Source organism: Protopterus annectens, chromosome 1.part1 (assembly GCF_019279795.1).
Source record: "Protopterus annectens isolate FY-2018-M chromosome 1.part1, PAN1.0, whole genome shotgun sequence".
Classification (NCBI taxonomy): Eukaryota; Metazoa; Chordata; order Ceratodontiformes; family Protopteridae; genus Protopterus; species Protopterus annectens.
The window spans coordinates 735,965,619-735,978,488 of NC_056726.1; positions in this window are offsets into that span (position 1 = coordinate 735,965,619).

Genomic DNA, 12,870 nt, shown 5'->3' on the forward strand with positions numbered 1-12,870 from the left:
GTGAAAATATATGTATATATAATTATCCAGATATCTATATATATATATATATATATATATATATATATATATATATATATATATATATACACACATATACATATTGACATATATAGATGGATATGTATATGTACATATAAATACATATCAACACCCAGATATAGACATATACAGAGCAAGATATGTCTACACATATACAGATAGGGATACATATGCACATATACGTATGGATATCTACATATGTATTGACAGTAGTAGGTATACCACAATAGATATGTATACATGTATACTTATAGATATCTACATATATACCAACATAACTAGGCATATGTGTACACATAGCATGTGCATACATATATATCTATATACACGTATATCTATATATACATATACGTATATCTATATATACATATATCTATAGACATATATATATAATGTACATATGAACAGATGTGCACATAGCCATATATATATATGTAGCACTATACAGATGTGTATACAGACATATGTATGAGTATACATGTGTATGTACATGTAGACATATATATAGACCTATTATATGTATGCAACCATATTCCTGTCATGAGTAAACTAGTCGTGTATACCCTCCCAGATGTATCTCACCGTATGTATCTTCTATGTGCACATTATGATAAAACAACATATGTGATGCAACAGTCATATTAATAACAAGGACTACACAATTCAGGAACTAAAGGCAATTGTTCAATACTACTCAATATGTGTATTGACAGCTATATTGGTAAAACAATAGCTGTTTTCACAGTGGTCATGGCATAGTGGCTAAGTGTTGTGACTTCAGTGTACAGGGTCCTGGGTTCAAGACCTGCAAGGGCTGTTCATTTTGTTGCTGGGCAAAACAAGCATTGTTGGATACAGAGTGGTTAAGGCAGTTTTGAGCAGCTTTAATTGGGTTTGTGCAGGTTTGCGCAAAGCTAAGCAGTGCTGAGCTATAAGTAACTGCATGGGCGCTTACACGGTATAGGCATCACTTACCAGTGTGCAAATCAGCTCAGATGTTATATTGCAGCAATGCTGATACTTGTTAAGCATGGCTTATCCCTGGTATCCAGGTCACACCACTCAGTCTGATAGTTTGTAATAAGTGTATGTAATGCCATGTACAATACATGTGCCTTTGTGCTGTCATTACTGTAGCAAGATGTGTGAGTGTCATGTGTGGGACACAGACAAATCTGAGGCCTGTACAGCACTGTTATCCATATGAATGTGTTACTTACTGGTGTAGTAGCCTAGGGTACATGCTGTCACATTTGCATGCAGTGTATTGTGGCAGTACTACTGTTGACAGTGCTAACCCAGGCAAAAGCAGAGTGCTAAATGTAGTACTGACATTAGGCACACCTGTGGGCATAGCTGAATGCAGAGGCCTTCCTGTCATATCCCTGTTGTGTGAGCTGTGTCACAGTATATACCCTTACTGGGCAATGATACATCATGTGGAATGTAACTGTGGACTACTGTCTGTACAGCACATGTAAGTGATGGTGTCCAACATGTAGTTATGGCATACATATTGTTGTCAGGCATCTATCTGTCAACACATTCATGCTACTGCATAACTACTTGCCAAGCTGATGACTGTCAGTCCCTGTACAGATATGCAGATGGCAAGTATCCAGTTGGGATATGTACAGGTTACCTAAGTTTAATTGACACTGACATGTCTGCCCAGCTGTGTAAGAACTGGCACATATAGGAGATGTCTAGGTACACAGCTATGATCACCTGCAGTGATGCAACCTTGTACTGACACATGTGTATGTGTGCATGACTGAGTATAGCAGTGTCTGTGTGTTAGCACACCTGTACTTGGTAATTCCATGAGGCCCTTCATAACCAATGCAACACCCATTGCCATAGTCAGTTGTGGCTATTACTGTATGGGACATTACATGTACCCTTTTAAGCTCCCTTCATACCGGCTACACGAGCCTTGCAGTACCAGCACAACAGTGTTTTACAAATGGGATGATATGCATGGGATACCCATTGTTGCCAAGTAACAGTGTACGTGTATGTGGATGGGTCTACATCAGGTTGCAGGGTATACATGCCTCAGTGGGTCACCTGTCCATGTGGCACAGGCAATAACCATTTTAGTAACCTGTGACGTGTTTAACTGTACCCCAGATATGTCACAGCCATGGTGTCACCACAGTGCCATACCCCGTTGTGGAATATAACTGCAGACCATCCTCATGCTGACACATGTACATCTACAACACAAATGGATAACATTATAGGGACTGTAATCATCCAGTGTTACTAACAGCTATAATGCATCATTGCTGGATGGCTACACTACCTGACATCTATGCATTACACTTTACTCCTTACAACATGTTACACTGTACACTGCAGTACTGTGGTACACTGTAGTACAGTCACCGTGGGCATCAGAGCCATGTTAGCCTTTCCCTGCACTGATGGTATGGATGACATGGAATGTGGCACAGGTATCATTATATGCATAGGATGTGATGTTGGTTTGCCAGAGGCTGAGGGTGGGCCATACATTTGACAACATGTGTGTGAGTGAGGGGTGTACTGTGGTGAGCTGGGCATGGTGATTTGGTGTGTCTAGGTATGGGGTTGCCCTAGGTGTGTTTTCATAGTGTGTGGGTATGCATGCACACACTTCTGCCATGTGGCTGCCCTACATAGGTGTTCATGGACAGCTCCAGACCATACCTGGCAGGGTGTGCAGTTTATGGCCTCTGGCCATGGACACGTGGACTGTGCCTGCCAGGGGTTCCATGGGCATGTTCAGATACAGGCCTTGATGTGCCACTCTCACCTGGCGATGACAAATGTCTGCTGGTACCAAGTCCCTCCTGGGACTGGCCAGGACCATGTGCTTGTGGCATGGTGGGGTGTGGTGTGGACAGTGCCCCTCCACAGTGCTGGGGCTCATACTGCCACTACAGGAGCCCCTTGATGTCCTAGCATGTCCACATTGACTGCCAGCTGTTGGTGTTGTTGGTCTATGTCCACGCAGCCGTCGCTGCACTCCCAGCACACGTTCAAAAATGGACAGACCATGGTCAATGAGGGCCATCATCTCACCAGACCAACTATCCATGAGTTCAGTTAATCCATGGATGACACAGCCAGTTTACGGGCGTTGTCATTTGCAGATGTGAGAGCAGCCCTCTGCAGCCTCAGGCCCTGTCTGTGGAAATGTTCTATACTTGCCTGCTCCGCCATGACAACCTGAAATATGCGCCTGCTGGTACTAGCTATGTCGCCTCTGCAAGGGGCATGATGTCCAGTGGCCCTACCATGAGCACCCTGGGACATCTGCCTATGTGGTGCCCTGCTGGACATCCAGCTATGTCTGCTGCAACCAGACACAGTAGGCATGGTTACCACACATTCCTGTACACTGCCACCGAACACCAGATGCCCCTCCGCTATGGCCACTGGTGATGGAGTGTGTATAGGGACTGAAACTGTGTGCAGGGTTGGGGTGGCTAAAAGGGGTATTTCAAATGCTGGTGCAGTCTGTCGGCCCCTGACAACCCCACCTGTGCCTCAACATTACTATCATCATCTTCGGTGCCTATATGGACACCAACATCAGATTGCATACAGGAGGGACTCTTACCCACCTCACCTCCTGTGGGTGAAAACAATAAGCGCACATTAAAACCTGTACAGCATTGCTAACAGTACACACACACACACACACACACACACACACACACACACACACACACACACACACACCTCCATAATACCTACCTGTCCACGGCTTTACTGACAATCCCACATATATATCCATGTGGTACCCCATCCTGCATCACACTTGTTAACATACATACATGGATACCACTCATTAACATATCAGTCCTCTAAATGCCTACACAATAGGTCATAACACAAGGCCTGTTGCTACTTTACCTGCCTGACTTGTGTGTAGTGGTTTTACATGGCCTCACTGCTGTCATTCGGTATGCACTCTCTGTATGTCTGCACATGATGAGCATGGCCCCTATATGTGTGGGCTACTATGGTGTATCCATAATATCATGCATGGGTGTGTCATGTGTATGTAATGCTCAGTACATGCTACATATGCTGCTCTTTCAGCCTATCATGTGACAACTGTAATATCTAGATACACTCCCTGGTGGTGAATAATACTTCCCCAATGCATCTGTAGTGCTGTTTAAGTGTGCTGTAGGTGACCTCTTTGCTGAATGTGATATTAAGAGTCTACCTGGTGTCTACCTTCCCTCTGGATGCCTGTTACATGCTAGGACCATATTATACTATCAGCTGTCCTGTGATTACACACATGACAGGTATTACTGGTGTGCAATGTGGCAGTCCATGTGCATGTACTGCATGATCACAGAGGGAGGTACTGCTGTATGAACACCCCACAATCACACATGTGCATAAATGGCCTGCCACACAAACACACACATGCACACAAGCATCCTACATGTATTTACCTCCCTCCACTTCACCAGAGTGAGCCTACAGACAAACTGGCTACCCACCAGGATGCACACACATACAGGTGAGGTAGCACAATGAAAGTACACACAGTCCTCCTATTACCCCTCTGTCAACATGCATAACATATGTTACCCGACAGCATGCAGTGCAGCTATAGTCAATCCATGCTGGCAACAGTATACATATGTGTGATGCATGTGCTGTGTCACTAGGTGAAGCCCCTTCCCCTGGATACCACTGTGCCCATGAACATGGTATTTCTGTGCACCTGTTCTGCACCCTGCCATGTACTGTGCACCACACCTCACAGGTGCACAGCCCATTGCTGAATGTGTACTAATGTGTCGGTTATGTCAGCTTTAATGCTCACAGCCCCTATGTTTTCCAGCAACACATACCTGGTATGATATGTGGACAGATGTCATTTGTGAATGGCTGATGTCTGATGCACAGCTCTCAACATCAGTGGACCAAGTGTGACCAGTCCAATACTCTTGCACTGACAAATATCAGAGCATACAGTGGCTATGGGGGTGTAAGCACCTTTATTGATTTGACACACCCATCTCTAATCTGCCATGGGACCACATCATCACATATCTTAGCAGTATACAAGCCCGATATGTGACATATGTCCTGTACTTTCACATGTAGTGTCTACAGATTGTGTTACGTGTGCAGCTGCTGACTGCGATGCATGCACACCGTGTTGGCATATGTGTACACACCCATATCATAACGGTTTATTGCACCTCTTGTTGTGTGTACTACAGCAGTCACTACTCCTGGCAGGATTATACCAGTGTGGACCATCTGCATTTGCCAGGGTATGTTCAGTCTGCCCTACACATGTCCCCCTATTCTGCATGATTGCAAGGTCTACTCATGATCACATCCCATGGTGTTCACACACTGCTGTTTCTATTGCTGTGGGGGTAGGGTTATGGCTGCCACAGGTCCTAAACATGACTATGTGCAGATAGAGCCATTTCTAGCGTCCTTAGGTTCCATGCTGTAGTGCACTGGTGTGTCATGCTGACCCCCCTTCAGCCTTTATTCAGATGCATGACAAGTAAGTCCTACACATGTGTCACTTTGCAGTGTCCCATACACTGAACACCACATGTTACAGCCTTGACCCAGCTGACAATGTGGACTACTGTAATGCCTTATGCCATAGTGTATCTCTGCAGCAGTTGCCATTGTCCTACAGGTATATACACTGTTGTTGCACTGAGTGTGGGTGTTGTTCTGAACATGTCCCTACTGTAAGCCCTCTCTCCCACCATTATGATACTCCCTGTGGACACATTCCACAATGACAGGATTTTAGTTATCAATCATGCAGTTGTCTGACATACCCTTCGAATACCCCATCATGGTCACCCCTGTGATGTTGTGCATTTCACAGCAACAATGCATGCACATGTACAGCATGCATTCAGGGTAGGTGTGTTCGATGTGTGCATGGAATATACCATCGCCATTACATGCCCAGTGCATTGGCAAGCATATACATAAACCATACACTCCAGCTACAAGCTGCTACCTTGGTGGTATACCGGAGGGACTTACATAAGATGGTGCGAGATGCAATGTCAGTGGTCACACCTGTGGAGTGCTACAGGGTGGGTGAAGTATTACAATAACTCAATGGTACATTTCCACAATACAACCATATCTGGATATCTGTTTATCACTACAATGCAGCAACACAATATATCTTTGACATGTCAGATATGCATGATCTACCTGTACCAATGCGGATGTATACACAACAGTGGTCTACTGATGTGCACTGTGTCCTTACCTGCACACTCCTCTGCCAGTATGTGGGTGCCACCCACCTCCACAAAGGTGTCCTCGGTTGGTAGCTGGCCAGATGGGCAGGTGCCACGAGGTTTGCCCGGAACTCCTCCACATGTGTCAGGGAGGATGGATGGCATGGCCCCCCCAGTGGTGAGGTGATCCCCCAGGATTGCAGCAGCATGCTGATCAGCATTGCAAAGCAGGTCAATACAATGAAGCTGGACATGCTCATAACTGCAGTTGAGCAGTCTGACATCACTTGACCTTGTGCACTAGGTCATTCCACAGGGTGGTCCACTCCTGCTGTAAATGGGCAGCCCTGCCAAACAGCACTGGGAAGTGCTGGATCAGGTGTGTAATGAGTACATCATTCTCAGCTGTCGAACAGGTAGGCAAGCATGCATGTGGCATCTTGGCTGAAAGACATAAAGATGGAAACAGGTCTCAGCAACTCATACAGCAAGGTTATCACAGTTCATAATACACATCTCTGTCACCCCCCCCCCATATCAGCTCCAATAAACTGTACATACAACTCATTAGGTATGGCTACAGCTTACCTACCAGTGGGACAGATATTGTATTGTGCCACACTTTCTGCTATGTGATTGTAGCTATGTGCCCTGTGTGGACACTATCATTGCTGGCCTGTTACAGACTATTCACCTGCATGCCATTGTCAGGGTGACTATGGTTCCATATATGCCTGTGGTATGGCTGCTTTGTGATTGCTGCACATCTGACATTCTGTGTTATTGGGGATATCTTTGCATGCTGTTGGACATGTTCAGAGATTGTGTAGACTATTAATACCAACATATGTTCTATAACAGTAACACAATAACATGTATATGTACTATTGGCCAGCAAAACCACCTCTCCAAACCCATCTGCCCATGATACCTGGCCACATCACATGAGTCTGCCAACCTGGGGCCTCCTCATGTACTGGTCCAGCACTACCATCAGGTGGAACCAACCCAGGGGATGTTGTCCTCCCCCGGGGTACACACAGACATGTTCCTGTACCCTGAGGTCAAGTATAGGGTCTGTTCCATACCAGGCTCCACAGAAGACATGTGGGATGTGCTACATCACTCTGAGGCACCCAGTACACATTCAAAAAGCCAATATGCTCCTCCTACTCAGCATCCAGGCCAGGCACCTTCAGGACACGGACTGCTGTTGTGAGTAGCACTGGGTGGAAGGCCTGTTCCTATTGTGCCCATATTTGGGCCCATGGGGCATCCACATCACAGACCACACACACCATCCAGGGTGTTTACCCACCACATGTGTCACATACCACCCCTGTAGACTGTCCTCTATATCTGCCAACCCTGACCACCTCCACACCTATACCTGCCATGCTTCCCCATATTCCCATTGCATACTTCACAGATGAGGGCAATGTGGTCCCAACAAGGGACTAACATGTGACATACCCATCCATGTTGCACACATTGCCAGCTGAGGATATCTGTGTGTATTGCTATGTGTGCTGCTGCCTCACATATAGCATGCATCACTGTGGTAGTAATATAAGGGACATGTATTTGCATACATATATGTTTGTGTGTGTTTGTATATATGTAGACATGTGCATGTAGGTATATATCTATATATGTGTTGATATATGTGATGTGTGTGTGTGTGTATATATATATATATATATATATGTCTTCACATGGGTATCTGTATATTTGTGGACATACATGGTGATATATATATATATATATATATATATATATATATATATATATATATATATATTATATATGTGACATATGTACACATATGCATACCTATATGCGGGGTACATTCAGACATCAGATCCACAATCTCACAACACCTTTCTGCACACCTGCACTGTTCTGCCTTGCTACAACACAAACAGGTGCCACATATGGACATGGCCTGACATTAGGGGGGTATATGTAGGACCCGATTGCAGGTAACCCTATTACACACCTATGGCATTCCTGCATGCTACATTACAGATTAATCTGAGTATCCTGCAAGTGGTGGGCTGTGGGTCCCACGTGTCCATCATAATGGCATTACTTCCACCACCAGCTATTGGCCACATAATATACATACTTCCCATTACACAACACACACTATGATGGCTTACATCTTGTCAGTCAGTGCTGAACTGCACAGTTTATGGATATAGCCCACTACCCACAGGGACAGATACTATTGTCCATAGCAGTTGTTCAGTTGAACATCATTACAACACCTGATGGCACATATAAATCATTCCACATCTTCTATCCCATTATTATGGATCTATCCCTATATTATAGACCAGGCACTACATTTAATTACATGCATGTGGGAATGATGTCAGTTCTGCATGGTTTTATGGATGTTAGACTGGTTTGTTCTTCTATTGGCTTTTACTTTGCCTTTGCCTTAGGCTTTTTGTTTTGTTTTGTTTTTTGTTTTTTCTTTCTTTCTTTCTCTCTCTCTTGGTCTCTCTCCAGTAAATGGATTGAGCTGCTTTGAATAGTTTGCAGCATGGCTTTAGTAGGTGATGCACCTGATCAGGTGATAGCCTCTGCACCAATCGATGTCTTACACTTGCTAACTGCTTGCAGCTTGCTTTGTAGTACTTCCAATTACCACTGTCATAGCAACCAACTACTATAAATCCCTATATCATGTAGGTGCATCCCTTTACCTTTCCTGTGTGATGGACATCCTTCCTGTGTGTGTGTGCATCAGTGTTACAGATAGCAGGTAGCAATACCTCTTACAGGAGAACCTCCACACTCAGGCCAACTACATATTTGTAGGAGGTTCCAGAACTACAGACAGAGTATGTGTAGAGTTGTGCTATATGTGTATAGTCCTGGTGTTACAGGGTTTGTGTGTACATACTAGTTTACCTTGGAATGCAGTCTGTCTGCATAACTCTCAACTGTGGGACTATCCTCTTGATGACCAGAGCTGTGCCTGTCCACCACACAGGTCCTGTGTCAGATATTTCACTGGCAGTGTGTGTGTTGAGTGCTATCAGTGCATGGCTACATCTATTTATGTTTCTAACCTCAAATCCTTGACTAAGGGTATGTTGCAGACTATCCTGTACCACCAGTGACCTACCTAGTGTATGACAACAGTTTTCCACATATTGGCCTGTGTTCCAGCCTCTGTCCCCCACCTAATACCAAGCTTTGCACATATGACATGCTGTCAGGGGTTGTTCTGTAGTAGGAATTGAGTATGTCACACTGCCATTCCTGCCATCAGTCCACTGCTGTTGTATCCCCACATGGGGCCATATATGTGTAGGCTTCACCTACGCAATACATGTGTGCCCTTATGCACTCCAGAGGCCAGTGTATGTAACAGTGGTATATGGCCCTGTATTATTGAGTCTGGGGGGATGCACCATAAAAAACCTAGGCTGTTACAACATGTGGGAGTATCAGGGGTGAGCTGCCTTAAGGTATCTGGATGTACATTACCATACAGTTCACCTATATTTAAATTAATTACATAAATTGGGTTAAAGAAGGCCTACTGCCTCCTGCCATACAGACTGTTTGTCAGTGTGCTTGTGATGGTGTCAGTTATGCCTTATGTAGCAGTTACATCCCATTGTGTCAGCTGAGGTCTTTACCACCTACTGATTGTGTACAGAGTGTAGAAAGAGGCTGCTGAACTATACATCTGCATTACTTACTGCTGATTGTTTGGTATCCTGTGGCCCAGTCTGTCTTTATTATTGTACTATTTGAAGGGCTCGGCCTGGACAACAACATTTGTACACCTTTCCAGACTTCTGTATTAGTATAACTGTTTCACAGTTGCATTACTCTGTTGAAATGGATGTCAGCGTCTAAACAGCTGTATGACATGGCATATACAACTGTAATAGTACACAAATAAAGGTTTCCCATTTATGCAAACCTGTGTGTGGTGTTATATCCTATGACTTCTCTGTGGGTATATGTTGCAGGCGACGATTGTCGTTTGTATGCGTGGCTCATACAGTGTCCATTTGTTAAGGTGTTAACTGTAGGCATAGTGGTTGTTCCATATTGTGTGCACCTTCTACATATGTATCTTGCAGGGCGGAGGTGTTTGTCAGTGGGGGATATATCTATTCATGCAAGATGTATGTTGTCTTGGGCCTCTCAACCCCATTCACAGTGCATGTGGACATATATGTTTTTGTTATGTTTCCATTGTTATCTACAGATCTATGTCTGCATATACCTATATATATATATATATATATATATATATATATATATATATATATATATATATATATATATATATATATATATATATATGTCTGTATATATACATATATATATATATATATATATATATCTGCTTAGATATATATAACTTGCTGTATATATTTAGACATATAGCTGTAGACATATATATCTATAGATGTATGCATTTGTATGTAAGTTTATGTATATATACATATATATATATATATATATATATATATATATATATATATATATATATATATATATATATATATATATATGTATATATATATATATATATATATATATATATATATGTATATATATATATATATATATATATATATATATATATATATATATATATATATGTATATATATATATATATATATATATATATATATATATATATATATGTATATATATATATATGTATATATGTATATATATATGTATATATATATATATATATATATATATATATATGTATATGTATATATATATATATATATATGTATATATATATGTATATATATATATATATATATATATATATATATATATATGTATATATATATATATATATATATATATATATATATATATATATATGTATATATATATATATATATATATATATATATATATATATATATATATATATATATATATATGTATATATATATATATATATATATGTATATATATATGTTGGAATAATTCAATATAGCACATGAATGGGACCATTTAAAATATTTATCAAATAACAGGACATTATCAGAACATTGGAGTCATTACATATCAGTTGGGGTGGGTATGTTGTTTATTGTTGGAGATATGGTGGGGGAGAGAAAGATGTCAATTAACAACTAGTATATTCCTGTAGTCCATATTGCTTTCCTAGTCAGGTGCTGTTATCTGCACCTTACAAGTCTTACTACACTACCCCATAGCCTTAGTTTGGACAGTGATATGGCTGTTGTCATCGTTATACATGAACTGGTTTTACCTGCAGTATACACCTCTTACCTGGTATACCTGTGGGGAGGGAATGTATGTTAACACTAACTAACTGTTTCTACACATACTCTCAGATTCTGGGTTGATGTTGTGCACATGGCTATCCAACTCTTTCTGCACAGACTCTGGCCATGTGTTGGTCACATGCAGGTGTACTGGGACATATCTAGCATATTGCCCTCTCCAACCTCTAGTGACTTGACACACACATATACATGTTTTCATACACAGTTATATTATGTAGCACAGTGTGGGGGACAGTTATCAGTGATACTTTATTATAAAGAGAAACTGCAACGCTCAAAATTCCCTACAATACCAGAGTAAACAGTACCAGTACAGGGTATAATGTTTTTTTATTTCTCAGTACAGTGTTCGTATCTGACATACCTGTGGGAGCAATGTTTGTTAGCACTACCTGAATGTCATTGCACAAAGTTCCAAATTACACATTAGTATTATGCACATACATCTCACTCTGTGACTGTACACACTCTGGTCACAGCTTGACAACATGGGGGTGTAGCTAAGATTTACTTGGCTTATTACTCTCTTAACAGTTTTCCGAGTTGCTACAGTGACAGGTTTGTTCAAATAGATGTTGGACAATCACTTCTATTCCCTGTTTGCTGGCTAAACATCTGTGATCATCCCACAGACTTACCAGGGAGACGGGGGACATGTAGCAGATATGGACCCATATACTGGACATTCTGGTCTCACCTGTACAGTTGTGGGGTATGATTCTGTATGCAGCCTACTTCCACTCCCAAGATTCAGACCATGGCTGCGTCTGCTACAACTTAAACACTGTCTATCAGAGTTGTATGTGCTATACAAATATTGTTATACATCTCCTATCTGGTTTCTGTCCTATAATTCTCTTGTGATTTTGCATTCTGACCTTGTATTACAACACTCTTATACAGATTTCCTAGACAGTTATATTTTGTAGGACAGTGTGGGTGACAGTAATGTGTAATACCTCATTAGTCAGAGCAACTGCATCACACACAATGCCATACAATACCAATATAAACAGTACCAGTACAGGGTATCATTCTTGCATTTCTGGGCACAGTGTTGGTATCTGACAGACCTGTGTGAGGAATATTTGTTAGCACTACCTGATTGTGCCACACACAGTACCAGATTCCACATTACTATGATGCACATACATCTCACTCAGTTACTGTACACACTCTGTCCACTGCTTGACAAGATAGGGGTGTAAATGGGACATACGCGGCTTCTTGGTCTCATAACGTTTGGGGGAGTTGCTAGTGT